The sequence below is a fragment of the Lissotriton helveticus genome, chromosome 5_1 (assembly GCF_964261635.1).
Source record: "Lissotriton helveticus chromosome 5_1, aLisHel1.1, whole genome shotgun sequence".
Classification (NCBI taxonomy): Eukaryota; Metazoa; Chordata; class Amphibia; order Caudata; family Salamandridae; genus Lissotriton; species Lissotriton helveticus.
In genome coordinates, this window is record NC_136065.1 from 259724841 (window position 1) to 259747172 (window position 22332).

General features: G+C 44.4%; 1 protein-coding gene across 1 annotated transcript in view; it reads left to right on the top strand.

Annotated features, from left to right (window-relative positions):
- Positions 1-22332, top strand: part of TMEM203 (transmembrane protein 203) — a 49545-nt gene that overhangs the window by 7327 nt on the left and 19886 nt on the right. The window contains exon 2 of the mRNA XM_078642147.1: positions 18570-18684. The gene's annotated coding sequence lies outside the window, so the exon portion shown is untranslated. The remainder of the gene's footprint in view (positions 1-18569; positions 18685-22332) is intronic.

The following is a 22332-nucleotide window of genomic DNA, read 5'->3' on the forward strand; positions in this document are numbered from 1 at the left end:
CAGCCAATCAAATTTCAGTAGGCTGTGGGGCTCCCAGATGTCTATATGTTTAAACTTAAATATCTCAGAAACGGCACGCTTTCTGGACCAGCATCCTGCCAAATTCGGTGTAATTCTGTTCAGCGGTTCGGGCTGTAGGTGTTCAAAAGTATGAAAAATCCTCATAGACATAACGAAAACGTGTTTTGGGACCCCCCTTTTATATCAGCCCCTGCTTGAGGGATCACCCTGAAACTTTGAACACAGCAGCTGAACCAGGAAGGGGAAGTTTTGTGAAAACTTTGTGAAGATTCGTCAAGCGGTGCCAAAGTTATTGGCAAATCAAAAAACGATTTTCCTATCGAAGCCTTGGTCCCAACTATAACTATCTACTGGCAATCACCAGTAGGGGATATATATATATATATATATATATATATGCTTTGGTCTGTATTGAAGGAAGCTTTAACTTCATGTTCATACCAACATGAGATTATACACAGTGTAAATAATGCAACATTGAAAATGAGATTTTCCAAGTGATGGAGTGGATGTTTTATCATGTGCTTCCTTAAAGCTTGTGTTACAGTATTAAGTAGAAAATGGGAGTCGGTTATGAATGCCACTGATATTTACAACAAGGGGTGGTAATGCCAGAAACCGGTCCCCGGAAGCTTGTTTCCTTTCCAGTAAAGAATTGGCTTTTGTAGTCTGGTCTGCCCTGTTCCCATGATGCACTGGGCCAGGGACGGACTAATTTGCATACAGCCAGGTTCTGAAACTGGGATGGTGCAATGAGCTAAAAAACGGTGTTGGATCTAGCCCTGATCTCTTGACTGGGTGAGAGTACTCTGCTTAATTCAGAGACTCTGTCCATCACCACCCCTTGTTGTAAATAATTTTGTCCACCCTAAGCGTGGAAGGGTATACTCAGATGTGAGTCCCTTGCTCATTGCACCATCAGGATTCAAGCAAGCCGGGCCGAAGACGCCTGAAATGGCAGAAACCGGTCCCCGGAAGCTTGTTTCCTTCCCAGTGTAAGAATTGGCTTTTGTAGTCTGGTCTGCCCTGTTCCCATGATGCACTGGGCCAGGGACAGACTAATTTGCATACAGCCAGGTTCTGAAACTGGGATGGTGCAATGAGCTAAAAAACGGTGTTGGATCTAGCCCTGATCTCTTGACTGGGTGAGAGTACTCTGCTTAATTCAGAGACTCTGTCCATCACCACCCCTTGTTGTAAATAACTTTGTCCACCCTAAGCGTGGAAGGGTATACTCAGATGTGAGTCCCTTGCTCATTGCACCATCAGGATTCAAGCAAGCCGGGCCGAAGACGCCTGAAATGGCAGAAACCGGTCCCCGGAAGCTTGTTTCCTTCCCAGTGTAAGAATTGGCTTTTGTAGTCTGGTCTGCCCTGTTCCCATGATGCACTGGGCCAGGGACAGACTAATTTGCATACAGCCAGGTTCTGAAACTGGGATGGTGCAATGAGCTAAAAAACGGTGTTGGATCTAGCCCTGATCTCTTGACTGGGTGAGAGTACTCTGCTTAATTCAGAGACTCTGTCCATCACCACCCCTTGTTGTAAATAAACTGATTTAGCATGGCACAGGATGGGGGTGAGGACAGTCTCCCCAGTGAGCAGAAGTGTATTGCCAGCATTCCTGTGGCTCGAGGGTGACTAGACACTGAAGTGAGGGATAACGAAGACAAGGCTCCTCTTAGAAACTCAGTGAGTTCCTTGCTAGAAGGGAATGCTGATTAGTTTTTCCTTAGCACTGTATGTTTGTTAGATGGTAAGTGTGAGCCTGCAGTGTTCGTTGTTGAAGGAGTGGAAGTTTCTAGGCAGGGCATGTCCTTCTGTGTCTCTAATTACGTCTACCAGAAAGGTGGTAACAGTCAGCTGCATGGATCTCACAAGTCATTGTAATACTTAAAAGATGCAAATACCCACTTTATAAAGAAAGTAATTGTCAAAATTATTTAAGAAAGGAAAAGTGAGCTTCTGGTTTAGTTTATAGAGAGATAAACAGAATCATTCAAGAAAACATGAGTATTTAATAAAATGGGTGTACTTCCATGGTGATCTCCGACCTGGAAACACAACTTAGAGACCACGAGGAAGCTGACCATATCTTGGTAGCAGGTGACTTTAATTGCACCTATGAGCCACTTCCTATGGAGGAAAATTTTGGTCTTGGTGAGGAGGACAGCAAATGGGGTATCCCTGCACTCACTATCCCCCCGATAAAAAGATGGTCCCGTAGCGCAATACAGCTTAATGCGCTGACATTAGAATTCGGTCTAAGAGCTACTAATGGCCGCACAGCCTCAGACCGCCTGGGTGCCCATACGTTCAACAGAATAGATCATTCCTCAAGGATTGATTATATCCTGTTGGACCTAAAACTTTGGGGATTGGTCCATGATATGGTAGTGATAGCTACTGTTGAGAGTGATCGTAACTCACTTTCTTTATCTCTAATGAACCCCTGGCTTAGTAATGAACCTGCAGTCTTATCTAAATGCCCTCATACAACTACTGTTTCCTCCTGTGGAAGACGTCTAAAATGGAACAAAATTGCTATGGACGCTACTAAGATCTCCACCATAGACGAATTACTTATGGCCTCACAAATAGAACTGGATAACATCAATCCAGTTTTGCTAACTGAAAAGGCAACGCCTATCTTAGAAGCAGTTGTTAAATCCATAGGGGAAGTCTTTTGGGTTAGGGGCTCTGAAGGGAGGAACTTGTCCCATCCTAAATCCAGGGGAAAGCATGATTGGTATACCCCAGCATGCAGACGGGCAAAGTCGCTTTTAATAGAGGCCGTTAAAAGTAAATCCCAACCTCTGATACAGACTGCTAGGAAAAAGCATAAGACTATACTGGCACACGCTAAAAAAGAATGGGAAGAAGAGTACTGGTCTACTCTTAAAGAAGCCAGTCTCAAAAAAGACCCAAAATGTTTCTGGGATACAATTAGAGCCAGAAACAGGCCGGATATTGATCTTATCTCATGTAACATTTCAAGTCAAGCGTGGGTTAACCACTTCTCAAAGCTATACTCCCGACATGATGATCTGCCACCTATTGAGGCTCCCAATGATGCTGAAGGGAGGTTTGTGGTTCCAACAACGAATTTATTAGATTGGAGTATTGTCCCCGACGAATTTGGCTTTACAACTAAAGAGGTGGAATATGCCATAAGTACCATCAAGCCCCAAAAAGCCGCTGGTCCGGATGGTATTCCTGGCGATCTTTTGAGGTTAGATATTCCAAAGTGGGGTAAAATCATTTGCTCCTTACTTGTTGCCATCTGTAAGGGTGCTCCGATCCCTTCGTCATGGAAAGGGGCGGAGGTGGTCCCCATTTTCAAAAAAGGTGCCAGGGATGAGCCGTCCAACTACAGACCGATTAGTCTGCTGGATATTACTCAAAAAGTAGTTGGCAAGGTTCTACTGGTCAGAATACTGGATTGGATGTAAGAAAATAAAATCCTTTCCGACTACCAGGCAGGATTTAGAGTGGGTACTGGGACAGTCGAACAAGTTTTTAGGCTCATGATGGTGTATTGGAGGGTTGTGGTTATAGGCAAAGGCAGTCTCTATCTCGCGTTTATCGATTTAAAGACTGCCTTTGACCTAGTACCGAGGGAGACACTGTGGAGAGTCCTGGCCGACATGGGGTTGCCACACTATTTACTTACATTACTGGTTAGGCTGCATGAAAATAGCTTTGCCCAGATTAGGTGGGGTACAGGAGGGGAGAAAACTAGCAGTATCCCGGTAGAGAGAGGGGTCCGCCAGGGATGTGTCCTTGCTCCCACCCTGTTTTCTCTTTATATCAACGGGGTGGTTGAGCATCTCTTAGAACATCCTTCAGATGAACCATCCCTGGCTGGAGAACGTATACCCACCCTCCTCTTTGCGGATGACACGCTTTTAATATCGAAATCCCCGATAGGCCTTCAAAGGCTATTGAACAATTTTCAATCTTTTTGTACCAAACGGGGCCTCGTAATTAACACGGGCAAGACCAAATATCTTGTGTTGAATCCCCCCAAAAAATTAGCATGCCCTCCAATCCTGAATGCTGAACTCTTGGAGAGAGTAGAAGTGTTTGACTACCTTGGCATCCGTTTATCTCACAAAATGCAATGGACCCCACATTTGGATAAAATGTTATTATCCCACAAAAGGATAACAGGAGCTATTTTGAAAGAGCAACGCTCCTGTGTAACTAGACCAATAGCTGTTGTTCTTGATATTTATGTAGCTAAAGGGGTTAGTTCTGCTCTGTATGGGGCGGAGCTTTGGGGCTCATCCATTACCAATGAATTGCCAAAGTCCGAAAGGAAGTTCTGTAGGGCGATTATGTCACTTCCCCAGGGTACCCCTACGGTCCCACTAATGTTTGACCTAGGCTGTCGCCCTATCGAAGATCTAGCAAGATTACGTCCACTCTTACTATGGGCACGATTGTGGCGAGTGCCTGAACTTAGTAAATATGCGCAAGGCCTCGCAGAAATTATGTCCTTGTCAGGGTGGCACAAAATCAAATGGCTGAGTGACATCAAAATCTTGCTATTCAATTTGGGCCTAAAAGATTCATGGGCTAATAGATCTTCTCCTTCAAAGGCAACCCTCAAGAAACTTTATTGGAACTGGATTGTCACAACGAAACACTAATGCTTCCATGGGCAGACTTACTGAAGAGTTCTTAAAATTTAAGGACTCTCCAAAACGTGAACTTTATCTGGACGCTATTGGCAAACCTTTTGATAGGGCTCTTTATTTTAAATTTAGAGCAGGAACTTTGCCATTGTGTACCTTTTCCTCAAGATGGAATCTGCCTGTACAAACTGTAGAGCTTTGCCCAGTATGTCTAGCTAGACCAGAGACATTGGCACATTTTATGTTTGAATGTGGAGAGTACAATTTACCTAGGAAAATATGGCTTAAACATCTATGTCGCCAATTGGGCACTAGGTGCCACTCAGACGCAATTCGTATACTAATGTCTGATAGCCGTACTACCTATGCTTGTGCTCTCGCTAAATTTTTATCATGGGCCTGGTTAATCCGAGCCAAAAGGCTTAAATCAATTGTTTAATTTTTCTTTTTAATTAACTCATGATGTGAAAATAATTGTATATGTGTAGATTCTTTTTTCAATCTGTTTTATTCCTGGCTTCTTTTATTGTACCTATGAATTTTATGTGAAGCTTTTATGATAATCTTTTTATCGAAATAAAGCCTTTTTGACTTGACTTGACTTGAGTATTTAATACATATTGTATTAATCTTCTTCCTTGCAGAAGCATTGAAGTTCTTTTTTTTTTTTTTCTTTTTTTTTTTTAGCAAACAAGTTTTTTGCCTCATAAATGGCTCGCAGATTTGGGCTTTTTCAAGACTTCTTGGGGATAGAATTCATCTAGTTTGCAGGATTTCAGTGAAGACAGCTTGATATCCTGGCAATGGTATCTTTCTTCAAAATCAAAATTCTTAATCGGTAGCTCCAGTTCGATTTGTAACATCTTAACATCAAAGTATTTCAATAAAAGTTTCAAGGTGAAGTAACCCAGATAGTAACGTCGGATCAGGGAGGCATCACGTATACCTCCTATTTTACCATCTGCGAGGGGTGTAAGAAATAAGCCTGCACAGTGTCTGACACTACTTGGAGTGAGGGATATCTGTTATGTGGCCGTCTATAGTAAGTATCTCATGCATGATGCCAACATTTGTTCTTAGATAATTTTGACAGTTGAAGTCTCTGTAAACTTGGTATTCACATATAATTATTATAATTTTGGATTTGACTAGAAAAAAGGGCCCTGCCTAGTATAGACACACAGATATATATATATATATATATATATATATATATATATATATATATATATATATATATATACAGATACACACATACCTACTATCGTAGGTGCTTGGATTATGTCTAGGGTAGACTATTGCAATGCCCTATACATAGGTGCCGGCGAAAAACAACTTAACCGACTCCAATCCATCCAAAACGCGTCGGCCAGAGTTCTGCTTAATCTTCCCAAACGACACCCCACCTCAAAAGCAATAAGCGAACTACACTGGCTCCCAGTCAGGACAAGAATCCAATTCAAGGTCTTGTGTTTGGCCCACAAATCCCTATATGGACAAACCGCTAAACAGCTCTCCAACCTTCTCTCCCCATATGTTCCTGAGCGCTCACTTAGATCCAGTTCCCAAAATCTACTTCACACCTCCAGGATCAAGAGAGTCCGTTGGGGCGGCAGATCCTTCTCCCATCAAGTCCCTAAGCTCTGGAACAGTCTACCATCCTCACTTCATTCCGAAAAGAGCTTAGCCAAGTTTAGGAAAGAGCTGAAATCCTGGCTCTTTGGGCTACCCTAACTCTGCCTCCGCTATCTCTCTGTCTCTCAGCGCCAAGACGCCTCGGCATAAGAGCGCTCTAAAAATAACTCAGTCAGTCAGATACCACACCTTTATCCTCAGTCTTACAGTGTACTGCGGCTATTAACTGGTTGAGATGGGGTCGGACCCTTTATTTTTGTATTCTTGCACATTATTGTGCCTGTGTTGTGGGTGCTCAAGTTTGTTAACATCCACAGTGCTGCATGGTGCAAGAAGCGTTACTTTACACAAAGGCTGTGTCCGTAAAATAATCTGAGGTGGAGAGGTGGTGTTTGCTGTCACTAAAGTGGCTTCAATTAGCACTCCCTTTTTAGTAGTTTCCAAAGAAGTGTGTGTGGCTTGCTACCCCCAAGTTACAAAGCACTGTTTAGGACAACTACAGTATTTACCCAAAGTAAGCCACTGACCCTACTCAAGCTGTGCTGTTTGTAGTGCTTTGCGCCTTCATATAATGTAAACTTTGATCTACAATTACAGTCTCAGTGACCTGTGAATTAACCCGCTAAGCTATTATACTAAAATAAATAATCAACAATGCGTGTAGGAGGCATGGGAGAGCATGCCCCTCAGTCAATACTTTGCTCCTCCAAAGTTCAGCACTGTCAGCTTTGGGTTAGCATTGCACACAAAGCGATTAGATTCTTGCCCCTGCATTCCACTCTGGAAACATTTGTAAGAACCATCGGAATGATAAGTAGTCTGTACTGTAATTATTGCATGCTACGTAAATAGAAAACCAAATTTTGCCATGTGGACCATTTCAGGGCACTGCAACAAACTGTAAGATTGCATTATTGATGATAGCTGCCATTGGACAAAAGCATGAAATACACGTGCCGTGAATGTACAACATGACGGAGTGACTCTCCAGGTATAGGCATGAATGTAAAGACTGCCTCCTTCAACGAGCGCCTACTCGGATAGCTCCACTGGAGTTACTTAACATGGCTAAGGGCACATAGCAGTCCATCGGGAAGGCGATGCGGGTGTTGGGAGTTGGACAGGGCATCCAAATAAACCCACATTTTGTGAACAAAAGTGACATAGTCTCGCAAAAACAGTGGAGCAGTTAGTACAGTTGAAATGATCAGGTGTATGAGTACACGTGAAGGATAGCGACATGCAGTAGCATGATTTAGTATTGGCCACTATTTTTATTGTAAATTTACAGATATACTTTTTAAGTCTTTATGTAACTCACAGGTTCAATTCCCAGCTAGGGAAACTGGTTCCTTACATAATTTTGAGAACAACAAAATGGACACTGTTAATATGGCTGATAAAGACCATTATTTAGGTACCAGCCGAAATTTTAGTTTTACGTTTAAGAAAAATCGCTCTCATATTTGATTTTTGCTGTGATATAAAAAAACGAAAGCAGAACTCATCTCTGTAACTGTACTGCCATATCCACAAGCGGCCTCCTACCGTCCAGGATCCAGACTTGGCTATCGCTCCATGTCAGCATGTATTTTATCTCTTCAACCTGGTAGAGGCACACACTGCAGGGCTCAGAAAATCCACTTGCTATGGTGAGCCAGATTCAATCAGGATGAGCTATTTTTAGAGCCTACTTGCCTGTTCTGGCAAGCTTACAACAGGTGTTCTGCTTGCTCACAAAGAGTGAATGACCAATAAAGATGCCTTTAAATCGTATCTTGTCCTGCCTGCTCGGCTTTCAAAGACAGAGGTCAAAAGTCAGATTGTCTTTCTAAATTTACTTTTCTTTCTGTGACTGAAGTTAAAGGAGTTTGCAATGTGAACTGTGTGACAATCATGCTGTGCAAAGCATGTGAAATCAAAGGCAAGAAGATTTCAGGCTTTTGTTTTCCAACCCAACACTGAAATAGCTAATAAGTGAACTGTTGAAGCATTTCAAATAAACAACCAATCAATACATGTATTCGGCAATATGCCATCAAATTACAAGCAGTTAAAACCATAGTAAACTTGATAAATACAAATTGCATAAAACATGTATTATAAAACCCATTAAAAAAGCATTATAAAACACTAGAGGTATTCATACAGCAATTCCACAGGTCTAATTATTTACACCTCGAGTGGGACTAATTAATGGGGTTTATTTATTTATTTGTAAGTTTGGTATAGCGCTCTGATACCCAAGTGGGTATCAGAGCGCTTTACATAAGGATGACGAAGAAAAAGGATCATAGTTCAAAGACATAACAAGTTACAAGTAGGTCAATGTGTCACAGGAATAAAATTTACATAGTGGAGGGAAATAGGTAGAAGTTAATTGCAACAGGAAATTTAGGACAATATATATCAAGAACAAAAGGGACATTATGGCAGGCCACAATGGGTCGCAACATATGACATGTAATAGTTGGGATAACCAAAAAACTCTAGTTAAGAGGAGCAAAGTTTCTAGATCCGCGCATTGTTCATTAGTAGTCCTTTCATTTCCCTTTTGAAAACAAAGGTGGATGGAATAAGTCTTGTCTCCACTGGAAGGGCGTTCCACATTCTCGGGGCAATGCCTGAGAATGTACGGTTGTAGGTTTTAAGCTTATTGAATTTCTTTGGCCTGAGCAGTAAGGTGCCGGTGCTCCGTGTGTGTCGGGATCCACCAGAGAGTTCCAGTTTATTTGCCAGGTAGAGTGGGGTATTGAAGTGAAAAGCTCTGTGGGTCATACAAGCAATCTTCAATTGGATCCTTGCCTCAAAGGGAAGCCAGTTGAGTGATTTCAGGTCCGGCGAGATGTGGTTGGTTTTCTTAGAACCCGTGATGAGTCTCGTAGCTGCATTTAGCGAAGCTCTGATAGGGGCTAAACTGAGTTTCGGCAGTCCGCATAAAGTAGCACTGCCATATTCTAGTCTGGAGATGACCAGTGCTTGCACTGCCGATTTGAAGTCCTCATGGGGCAGGTAGGGTTTGAGTTTTCTTAGGATGCAAACTGGAAATTTGTTCCTTTGGTAGATGCTCTGATGTGCTCTTGCATGTTTAGGTTTTTATCAAGCAGAATTCCTAGTGATTTTGTGGAGTCAATGACGTGAGGTGTGCGATTGAGCGCGGTGAGATTAGAGAGATATTTCACAACAGTGGGGGTTTGCCTAGCCGGTGCAATGAGGAGGAATTCTGTCTTGAGGGCGTTTAGTTTGAGGTGGTTGGAGGTAAGCCAATTTAGGGTTTTGAGCAGGGTTCCGTTGAGAGCATTGATGTCTTCGGGGGAGGATATTTTCATGTATAGTTGGGTGTCATCGGCGTACATGTGATGTTGGATGTTTGAGGCTTTAAGAATAACTATCAGTGGTTCCAGGAAGAGGTTAAAGAGCGTGAGGGAGAGTGAGGACCCTTGGGGAACACCCAGCATGCAAGGACTGGGGTTAGATAGAGACTGATTTGATTTGATTCTTTGAGCTCTATTGCTGAGGAAAGAGGCAAACCATTTAAGGACAGTGTCCGATAGACCCATCCTGCATTCAAGGAGGTGGAGAAGATAGTCATGCTTGACAGTGTCGAATGCAGATGAGAGATCGAGAAGAATTAGTAAGCAGGCTTCATTCTGGTCCAGTAAACTGAGAGCGTCATCTACTATGTGAGTGATGGCTGTTTCGGTGCTGTGGCCAGTGCGGAAACCGGATTGGAATTGGTCGAGGAGCTGGAATTGTTCAATGTGTCTACGCAGTTGCTCATGAACACATTTCTCCAGTAGTTTAGCCAAGGTAGGAATGTTTGTGATTGGTCTGTAATTAATCAGGTCTTCAGGGTCAGCCGAGGGTTTTTTTAGGATGGGTAGCACTAGGCCCTCCTTCAGGCAGTCCGGGATCTCGCCTTGCGGGAGAGAGGCGTTGATAATCTTGGACCAGAGCAGTGTTAAACAGCCTATCATTTCTTTATAGAAGTTGGGGGGTAGGGGGTCGTTGAAGTGGTTTGATGGTTTAATGGTCGAGAGAGTGTTGAGGATGGTAATGTCATCGAGGGGAGCGAATAGGCTCCAAGAGGCATTGTTTTTGAGAGCGATAACAGACTGGTTGGGCAATGGCGAGGAGAGGGAGGAGGCAGGAAGAGGTGAGAGTGAGAGTGCAGCCAACCTTAGGTCAGATTCGATTTTGTTTGACTTTTCTAGGAAGAAGTCAGCAACCGCTTCGCAGGTTGGCTGTGAACGAGCAGATTGTTGAGAATGGGTGGGTGCGTTGTTGGATTGTGTTTTAATCAGCTGAAATAGTCGTTTCGGTGATTTTTTGCTTTGTCAAGTTGGTCTTTTAAGAAGGAGAGTTTTGTGGTTCTGATGAGTTTGTTGTATCTACTTCTTTTGAGTCTAAGGATTTTTAGCAGATCAGTGGAGGGAGTGGATCTCCAAGAGCGTTCAGCTAGTCTGAGGCTACGTCTGACCTCGTTTAGGTTGTCGTTTAACCAAGGTTTGGAATCCTTGGCAGGAATTCTTTTTAGTTGAAGGGGGGCCGCAGCATTCAGCGCCTTGAGCATGACATTGTTATAGTGCAAAGTGAGGTTGTGCATGTCGGTCATGTTTGCAGGTGATGGTAGGGAGACATTGCAGTGCGCTATGAGCTCATTAGCGCTAATGTTGAGAAGCGATCTCTTCCAGTGTTTTAATTTTAGTGATTGTGATCGTTTGGGTTTCCTGCATTCAAGGATATGGAAGTTGATGATATGATGATCCGACCAGTCACAGGGAAGAATAGATTCGAGAAGAATGGTGTTGGGGTTAGAGATGATTAGATCCAATGTCGAGCCTAAGTTGTGGGTGGGGTTGTCGCAGAATTGAGATAGGCAGAGGTCTGTTAAGAAGTTCTTGAGAGTGTTAACTGCCTGATCATGCGGGTCATTCCAGTGAAGGTTGAAGTCACCAAGGAAGATCTGTGGGCAGTGGCGGCCCAGGTTGGAGGAGATGGTTTCCATAGTTTGTTCAATTAGAGGGCGGTTATCACCAGGGGGGTGGTAGAAGATGTGCAGGGAGCATATGTGTCTGTGTGCACTAGTGATGTCTATTCCTAAGTATTCACAGGAGGAGAGATTAGCTGAGTAGAATTGTTTGGCTGTGAGAGAGTTGCGGAAGATGCAGGCTATGCCCCCACCAATTTTCTTGACGCGGTCAAGTCTGATAATATTGTGGCTGGGAGGGACTAGTATGACAGGGATAGGCCCAGAGGAGTCGTTGAGCCAGGTTTCTGGGAGGACAAGGAGGTCCAGTTAATGGGCAAGGATAAGATCTTCAAGGTCTGCAGCATGTTTAACCGCTGACCTGCAGTTGAGTAACATGCAGTTCAGGTGCGGTTTGTGCAGGCTGTCAGTGAGCGGTGGGTGTGTGAAGGGGACCTGCTTGAGATTATTAGTGTTAAGGACATTGGTGTTGAGACTGGGAGCTGTGTAAGGGTTGGATGTGATGCTTTGGATGGGTTCTGAGATGAATTCCATAGGCGGGATCGGGCTGGGGGTAGGTAGAGGGGCTGCTTGTGCTGATCTAGAGGGGACTGAGGTGAGTGAGTGTGGTGAGGTGTACGATCTGAGGAGGGAGATGATATCTGGCTCAGAAAGAGGATTCTAGGACCTGGAGGGTCTAGATGGGGCGTTAGGGAAGGGGGTGGTGTAACAGAAGGGGGGTTGCGAGAATTACCACTGTGAAGTAGAGGAGTGGCAGAAGAAATGTCAATGGGTTTGAGATTGAGAAAAGGGGGGTTGGGAGATTTCCCAGTGTCCTGTAAGGGATTGCCAGGATAGTGGGCCATGGGAGAGAGGTTCGGGGAACGGGGGATAGCTGAAAAGAGGTTAGGGGAGGTGTCCTGTAAGGGATTGCCAAGAGAGTGGGCCATGGGAGTGAGGTTCGGGGAAAGGGGGATAGGTGAAAGGAGGTTAGGGGAGGGAATGTTTGGGAAGGGAGGTTAGACGGGTTTGAGTTGAGGTGCGGCAGCGCCGTCTGTTGAGTGAAGGAGTGACGAAGGGGGGAAATGCTGGGTGACAGGGAGGTGCCAGAGAGGAGGGCGGCGGCGTAGGGAATATGTTAAAATGCCTGATCCTCCCTCCGCACTGCCAACAAATACTGTGAGACTGTAAACACTACACACCGGCTGGTGTCACATTTCGGAATTCTCAGCACCACTCGGCACAACCTAAGCCCTAGGTTATGGCACAATGGGTGGATGTACAAATTCCTAGGGCAGAGATATGCCAAGCTCAAGTGATTCACTCGCTGAGAGGCATGAAGCACATTCCTGGAGAGAGGGCCTCAGTTAACCCACCCCCACCTCCCTGTAAAGTAAAGTAGATGAAGAGACCCGTATGTAAATTGCATATAGGGTTTCCTTGCAGTTGCCGGCTCAAGGTCATCCAAAAAGGTCTCCAAATCATAGTTCACTTTAGATTGGAGAAAACCCGTAGTCAAGGTTCCTTGAGCCTGCGCGTGCAGCAAATTTAGCATGTATTGCCAATAAGCAATCTTTATTTGGGCCTTAGATGTTACACTGCACTCATAAGGGGCGTCCCAAAGGTGACTGAGGCCAATGTTTAAAAGGTTTGCCCTAATTTTCTTGAGCCACAGGATATCAATCGCTCCCGCACTACAGAGTATCTCCTGCAAACCTACCTGATAAGGAGCCAGCTCCGGGATGGACCAAAATCTCTTCCAAAATTAAGTATAGGCCTTAATCCGACCACTTCTGTTAAATTTTTTTGCCCCATGTCTAGCCTTAAAAGAAGCAATGGGCTACTAATTGGGAGACCAATCAATTCTCGAAGGAAACGATTTTCAGCGAGTCCCAGGGTGGACACATCCGTGTGCCACCAGAGCCCCGCTCCATAGAGAGCAGAACCACGTGCTTGGCAGTTAAAGACTTGCAACACGGGTAAATAGGGTGGAAAGAAGAGCTCTTTTGTAGTTTTCCAATATCCCTTGAAATGTGATTTAGCCTTAGTCTGCTCTGTATGCGGTTGCCAATTGAAATGCTCAGTGAGTGTTACTCCTAAGTACTCAAACGTGCGCACACGTTCCAAGTGGGACCCTCTAAGGGCAGGATTAAGGCGTGTGGTGCAGCAGGGGTTAAGTATCATAAACTGTGTTTGGTGATATTTATGTATATACCTGTAAGAGCACAAAAGGAATCCAATCTACCCAGAATCTTTTGGAGACCCATGGGGGATTTCGAAATGAACAGCATGTTGTCTGCAAACAACAGGGCCTGTATCCCTGGGGTTTGCGAGGGACGGAGCATCAGAACCACCACAGTCCCCAAAAGTTGCTAGGACATTTTAAAAAGCGAGAAGAGTGTTGGGGCAAAGACACACCCCTGTCTCACACAACATTTGACAGGAAAAGGTTCAGTCAGTTATCCCATCTGTCTACATCTTACTTAAGCGAAATTATTTCCGTGCATACACATGATCATATTCAACAGGTAATGCAGTACCGCCATATCAGCCATCACCTGCCATAACTTGGGGTGGGACACCAGATTGAAAGCTGATCTAAGATCAACATATATTACAATGAGTCGTCCCTGCCCCAATAAGACATACTTCCAATGTGGAGGACCTAATCTAATCTGCTCACCTGTTCTCTAAACCCGGCCTGCAGGGACGATAGTATCCGGGTCGCAGTCATCCATTCTAAAAGCCAATTTAGCTAAACCCTTGCAAAGTGTTATTGAGTACAATCAGTTAGTCTGGGTGTCCTGTGTTTCCTTTTTGTAGATAATTTCGGCCCCAGCCCATGTTGGGGGAATAGGAGCACCCCTCATCATAGCACTGATAACAGAGGAAAAATAGAGCCCCCACATATCGGGTCTACCTAGAAAAAGGTCTCCAGGGACCCTATCCAGCCTTGGGACCTTTTGGGGGATAATTTTGTTAATTGCCATAGTGACTTCTTTATCATTAACTAGCAGCCCGTCCTGACATTGTCCGGGTATGAATTGCTGCCAGCCAGTGGTATATTGTTTTGTAGGATTTCGTTTTGATAGCATTTCTTATCTGTGACAAGCCTGTGAAACACTCCGATTCACAGTGCACTGCTGATGCACTTAAGAGTGCGTGTTCAGTAGTGTGTGAACTCGAGTTTCCCTACTTTATTTTTCCTTGCAATAATATATAGCGCGAACTTGACAACATGGCATGAGCACAATTTACATTACAGAAGAACATATTCATTAGTGGTAGGCACGGGGAGACAAAGCGATTTGCCTGGAATCACAGGACGTTGAGCTGATGCCGGGATTCAAACGTAGCTCCCCAGCTCTAAAGTTCGCAATTCTAGAACTTGTGGCGGGAGGTGTGTCTAAAAGTGTATGTCGGTGCTGGCCATCAATGAGAGAGACCTGTGCATGTTTCAAATCGGTGGTGAAAAAATATGAGTATGTTGCTGGAGATGTGGGCCGCCGTGCCACCAATGTACTTACCGGGGAGGGTAAACACCCATTATTCCGCAACTTTCTTTCCTCATACCATCACTCCGCATACTTTCATTACGAAAGTACCATGACTCCGCAATGCCATTATAATGCATGGCATTACATTTTATATGCTTTTACCACATTGTTTTGGGGTACTGAGGTATATGTTTTGGGGTGTTTGGGTATTTTAAGGGTTCAGATATAGTTTTGGGTTATGGTGTACAGGGGTAGTTTTAGGGATAGGTATGGGTTTTGGGGTACAGGGGTATTTTCAGGGATCAGGGCTAGGTTTGGGTTTTGGGGCATAGGGGTATTTTTAGGGTTCAGGGGTAGTTTGGGGTACAGAGGTATATTAAGGGTTCAGGGCTAGGTTTGGGTTTTGGGGTACAGGGGTATTTTTAGGGTTCAGGGCTAGGTTTGGGTTTTGGGGTACATGGGTATTTTAGGGTTCAGGGGTAGGTTTGGAGTACACGGTTATTTTTATGGTTCAGGGCTAGGTTTGGGATTTGGGGTACATGGGTATTTTAGGGTTCAGGGGTAGGTTTGGGGTACACGGTTATTTTTATGGTTCAGGGCTAGGTCTGGGTTTTGGGGTACAGGGGTATTTTTAGGGTTCAGGGGTAGGTTTGGGTTTTGGGGTACAGGGGTATTTTAAGGCTTCAGGGCTAGGTTTGGAGGTACAAGGGTATTTATAGGGTTCAGGGCTAGGTTTGGGTTTTGGTGTACAGGGGTATTTTTAGGGTTTTGGGGTACAGGGTATATTTATAGGGTTAAGATGGGTTAGTGTTTAAGGGTGTTGGGGTATTTTAAGGAGTAAGGGTGGGTTATTGTTATGGGGTGCAGGGGTATTTAAAGGGAGCAGGGTGGACACCCGGAGCTGGAATGTACAGAACCTGGGAAGAAAAAACAATGAAATATTGGGCACAACGCTCGCTTTTTTTCCCCCGTAATCCCGCGCCCCGCACACGCCCCCAGCACACAGCACACGATATGAGACATGGCATGAAGGGCGGAACGTACCACACGCCCCCAGCTTTTGTCACGCCCCCCAGCACAGGCCCACAGCACAACGCAGACACGCCCACAAGGGACTACTTTGCTGGCACGGTTCTTTTACCTTTTAAATGTATATGGTGGGCGTCTGCATAGCCTATGTCCTTCTGCTGCAACTGCCCTTTCCAACGCTGTATTGGGTGTTGTGATTGGTGCTGTGGTCCCTGAGATTACCCGCCTCAAAGGTTTGGGCTCTCTCTTTATTATATTAGTATAGATATCTAGGCAGTCGGGAGGGGGGTGGGTCATCTATTGTAAGATGTGGTCCTGATTCAGTACAATTCTCTATAAAAGCGCTGCTGCGGAGAGTGAAGGGTTGATCAGTAGAAGCTAAACTAGAGTCTTGCAATTAATGTAAGTTAGAAAAGTGCCAAACAGGGCTCTAAAAATCCACTCGCCCTTTATCTTTGGCGAGCCAGATTTAATCAGAACGAGCTATTTTTAGAGCCTACTTGGCTGTTCTGTCAGCTGACAACAGGTGTTCTGCTTGCTCGCAAATGAGCAATAAAGATGTCTTTAAATCTTATTATCTTATCACATTTGCTCAGCTTTTAGAGACAGGTCAAAAGTCAGTTTGTATTCTGCATTTACTTTTCTTTCTGAAACTGCAGTTTGAGGATTTTGTAAAGTGAACTGTGTGACAATCATGCTGTGCAAAGCATGTGAAATGAAAGGCTGTAAGATTTCAGGCTTTTCTTTTCTAACGCAACACTGAAATAGCTAATAAGTGAACTGTTCAAACATTTCAAATTTATTTTACTAGTTATCAAGCGACAGTTTTGTTTAAAATTTGCTCATCACAAAGTAAAGTGTCTGGTTTGTTTTGATCCTATAAAACTCTTACTTTCACTGCAGAATTACAAAAATGTGTCTTTATAACTAGTGAAATAGATTTGAAATGTTCATTTATTAGTTATTTCAGTGTTAGAAAAAAAGCCTGAAATCTTACTTTTCCTTTCACATGCTTTACAGCGCAATTGTCGCACAGTTCATTTGACATAATCCTCTAACTTCAGTCACAGAAAGAAAAGTAAATTTGGTAAGACAAACTGACTTTTGACCTCTATCTCTGAAAGCCAAGCAAATGTGACAAGATTTAAAGGCATCTTTATTGCTCATTCACTTTGAATTTAACACTGCACAGACTAGATAAGTTGTTTCCCCACATGCAGCATTCATGCCCGAGATGTCTGCTAGAGAGTTCGGGTTTCCCACACATGATATGGGAGTGCCCGAAGATACAGGGATATTGGGACGCAGTCCGGACCATGGCTGGGGCAGCCACACACCTTGCTATTACAGACACATTGGGGGATTGCATCTTAGGTCTACATTCCAATGTCTCTACCCACAAGGTACAATACCGTTTCATAAACCTCGCACTTACATTGGCAATTCGAAACATCATCATGCGTTGGAAATCATGTAAACCCCCCGAAGTGCGAGCCTGGTATACAGAACTCTTACGCTGGGGAGGCGCAGAGGGCGCAGCACTGCACAGAGAAGAAATTAGAGGCCTTTGTAAAACCCAGATATCCCTTGAATGGGAAGTCCTGTTAGAAGGTTTGCGCTCACATAATTTGGACACAGAGGATTGATATGTATGATATATTAAAGAAACGTGACCTATGCTTCGTGTGTACTGCGGGCTTTATGGTGGTTTTTCTGTATCACACCTTTTTCTGTGCGGACAATGTATAGTTAACGGCGAGACTAGCCAATGTATATTCATATATATGTGTAATAGACGGATAGAGACTGCGACCTAGGGGAGGGGGGTAGTTGGGGAACTGTTAGTGTTTTTAGATTTACAATTTGCTAGGCATTGCAGGACTGCAACCACGATATGGAGGACAATATATATAATAAACGTTGTGTAGCAGGACTATAATAATTATATATACGCTGTATATTGCCATATAATATGTCACATTGTATAATTTGTCGCGCACTGTCTAATGCAGCATAACCTGTATATGTTCCAAACTGAAAACTCAATAAACTATGTTTCAAAAAACAAAATTGCTCATTCACTTTGTGAGCAAGCAGAACACCTGTTGTCGGTTCCCCAGAACGGGTGAGTAGGCCCTAAAAATAGCTTGTCCTGATTAAATCTGGCTCGCCATAGTGAGTGGATTTACAAGCCCTGATAAACACGAATAGAAGGAGGGCTTGAGTGCAAGCGAAAGGACTTGATTTATTACACACATTTGATGAATTCAGTACACAACATATTTACTGTTCTGTGAAGAGCACTCCGAGTCAACTGTGCTACCTGACTCTTGATGAGTTAAATGTAGAGCTACAGAAAATACCGGGGCTTCCACAGTGTGGATGCACAACTAGTATAGCTGAACACTATCAAAATAGTATCTCTGATGTTATGTTTTCCATGAAACTGATTTAATGCCTATTTAGCATGTGCACAGGAATATACAAGAATACGTTTCATTTGCTAAAAACATCCCCTTCCTGAAGACCAGAATGTACCTCCCTTTTGACTTAATTAGAAAGTAAATCGACTACAGGGCATGTTCTACTGTCTGCAGGGAACTTTCTATCCGTGTCCCAATTTGCAGGAGAAGCATGAACTCCTGATGTAAGCAATAACTACAGCTTCTTGTAGAACTTTATTTCACAGTGCAAAACATGGTAGGTGCTGAAATATTAAAGGGTAGGTTTTGCTGATGATGTTTCTAACAGCACCTCTTTGTCCAATGTGAATTTACAGGAGTCCTTGGAATTTGGATTATACTGAATAGTCAGCGAATGCATGTGATCTGTAATCCTCTACCATGAATGCTGGATTGTTTGGATTGTTGCTGCTTTTTCTACTTGGCATTATGGTGAGTCCCTTGTTAAAACTTTTGCCGAAAGTATGGTCATATTGCAATAAGGGTCTTCTGAAACAAGGCTATGATAAATATCTTCTATCCAGACTCACTCTATTCATTGTTGTGGAGAATTTAGTGGTCCGTGTGAGTGTACTCGCATTGACCCATTTGCACGAGTGTCCCTGCGTGGTGCTATACCCCCTCCAGGATCTTGCTGTGGGATACCTGTGCAGGGGATTTCTGGAGGCGTGGAATTTGATGACTGAAATACTTTGATTGGCACTTGTGCCCCTCACAATAGGGTTCCCATGCCATAGGCAAGTCAAACATCCACCACAGGTGCCCTTCAGCAAGGGAAAATGTTACCTGTCCTGCTGTTTGAAGTTTCTACCAGATTGTGTTGGCTCGCCGTGGATTGCGACATCTTTGAGCACATTAGAGCTATTTTCCATGCTCAACACTAGGCTCTGCCAGCGAGAATGCAGTTAGTGTGTCCCCAAACATAGCAGAGTATGGTTACCTCCCCTACCCCACCCCCACTTCACCCCCCCCCCCCCTCCTCACAACCCCCCTCAATTCAACAGAGAGGCTGATAGTTGGTGGCATCTGTTTGTTACGGAGTTGCTCACTGGCTTTTTACCTGTAGTGCTAGGAAAAACAATTCTACGTATGCTTGTTCAAGCCCATTCAGTTTCCCAGAAACTGGGCATCCATTCACTTGACAATGTTCCCCTTTGGAGGCTTTATTAGTTATAGTGTTCATCAAGACCACATGTGTGTGATAGGTTCTCTGTCTAAGACTTAAAATAAGTAGTACAAGATAGATTTATTTTTTAAGACATGCAGTAGTTCCCCAGGAAGGGTGTCATGAGGTATTGAAGCTGACTAATAGAACAAACATTTGCAATGCAATAGGTCTCCCATTTATGCATGTTTAATCTATTAGCATTGTAAATGACAATGACTTTTATTTATGCTTAAAAAAACAAAAATTAAAGGCATTGTCATTTGCAATGTCAATAGCTCAAACTCTCGTAAATGCGAGACCAATTGCATTGCAGATTCTTGTTTCTCAGGCATGCAGGTTGAAGTACTAAGATAGGGGCAGGACGCAGTGCTACCAGGCAACTACGCAAGAAATCATCAGAGGCATTGCAGGATCTTACATACAGCCAGTGACGTAAGATAATGGATACAGAGTAAATGACAATAATCAGCAGCTACGTATGCAAAGAAGGGCATATGAGAGCTCACACAGAAAAGATAACAGACACAGGTAGCAGAGGGTGCTCACGTTGCTGATATGCACACCGAAAAATACGGACAGCGAGGGTGAGGTGCTTGCACGCAGTATGTGCCCGTATGAGTCAGAAAGGAATACACAGTGCTCATGGTAACCAAGCACAAAACAGAGCAGAATATACTGCTCACATGCAGAGATGCACACATGACAACACAAGAAAGGAGGGAAGGGTACTATTACGCACCCATGTACCCAGGAGAGCGAAATGCATATAGGGCGCTTGCGGTGTAATGCACATAGAAGGAGATACAAAAACATGATATGGTCCTTACATGCCGCAATACATACATGAGACAAAACAGAAATGCAGGATACCATTTCGTATTTAGCCATTGATCGGGGTACAAAGAAGAAACTGCTCACTTTACTCTTCAGTTCGTCCTCCATAGAGAAATACACAAAGCAAATGCAGGCATTGACCAGATCGTCAATGAGGCGAACAATATCCATTCTGGCTTGATATTGAAAGTACACCATGCTGATGAATATCTGACCATTCAGTGCCATTCGGGAATCCTCTTGTGGCTCTCCAATGCCTTCTGGGGACATTTGCACAGACAAAAAACATCATATGGAGAATTTTCAGGAAAAAGCAGTGGCCAAATGTAGCCTTCAGTAAACAAACATAAACAAAACTAGGCAACAACAGGCAAGACCAAATTCAGTTGCCCCAGTATTGGAACTTTCATAGATTCCCATGCTTTGTATCATTCCCCGTCGTCGGAATGGGAGCCTCGGTAGTATAAAAAACCATAGAAACAAAAGAGAAACCTAGGCCTAGGCCTCATCTCATTTTGTATCCTATCACCCTCTTTTTGTAAAAAGAGACCAAACTTTTGCCAGGACCAATCAGAACAGCCTCACCCTCTAGAACCTTCCTGAGAGAGCTCAGAGCCTCAGATTTTTCTACCGCACGTTGTGCTAGGGAGTCTCCTCTGAGCTCTGCTCAGTTTTTCTCAACTTTCTGGTTGTTTCTTCAATTTTTTCTTCAAAACATCGAGATGTCTGACAAGGAGAAGAAGGCCTTGTTTAGGGCCTGTGCCTCTTGTGGGAAAAAACGCCGGTTTGTGGAGGATAAGCATGAGAACTGTATTTATTGCCTCTATCCGGACCACAAGGCCATAGAGTGCAAGATCTGCAGGACTTTCTCCACAAAGACCCTTCGTGACAGAGAAGGTCGACTGTTAACCTGGCTGCAGAAAATGAAAACTCGCAAGGAGGTGATCTCTTCGGACGAGGAGGATTCCACATCTTGTGCTTCCTCCCACAGATCAAGAAAGAGGGGTAGGTCTCCTACTGCTGCTTCTACTTCGGAGGCCCCTCTTCATGCCTCTCACAAGATCTCTGATAGGTCTGAGAAGGCTGGTCCCCTTCAATCTCCTCACGGCAGTGCAAAGGAGAGGCAGGGACAGGCTGCTGGTGGTGTTACAGCCTTAAAAGACAAAAAGGAGGTTGCTCTTCCTTCTCCTCCGTCCAAAAAGAGTAAATCCAGTGACAAACACCCTGATGTCGCTTCTGGATCTGGTCAGGACAAAAAACAGCGTCCGTCGACGACGAAGACACCAGGTACGTCGACGACGGTGGCATCTGTGAAAGTTCCCGCTGTTTCTGTTCCGCTGTCGACGGGCTCGTCGGCGGCTGGTTTGCCCTCGACGACGACTTCGTCGACGTTTAAGATCCCGAGTTCGTCGACGCTGACGACTTCATCGTCGACGACGATGACAAGCAAGGTGCAGTCGACGGCTTCGTCGACGACGAAAACTACGTCGACGACGACCACCTCTTCAACGCCGACGAGGATGATGATGATGACGAGCTCGTCTACGAGACCGTCGACGACATCGTCGACGATGAAGATTGTGTCGACGAAGAATGTAATACCGTCGACGATTCCGCTGGTGGTTCCGCCGACGACGGCGGCTTCGACGACGGCTCCGTCGACGAGCCCGTCGACGGGCCAAAAAGTGGTGCTGACAATTCGGAAAATGAAAATTACGCCGGAAATGACTTCTCCACGACGAGTCTCTTCCCATCTCCCAACAATGCTGCTGGATGATGATTCGGAGGAGGAAGATGAGAATTATGGCCCGGCATATAGTCCTTCAGACTTAAATGTTAAGACACCGGACACGGACACGGAGGAGTATGGTGAGCGGTCTGATGGCCAGCAGTTCCATCCGTATGTTCGAGAGGAACGACGCACACCGGTCTTGGGAGAAGGCATGGTGGCCATGCTCTCTTCACTTATCTCTGATTTGCACATGATGATTCAAGATTATCGCAAACGGTTTCCGTCGGAACCGCTTGGACACTCTGTGGCTCCTACGCCTCCAATCCGGCCACAGGTGCAATCGACT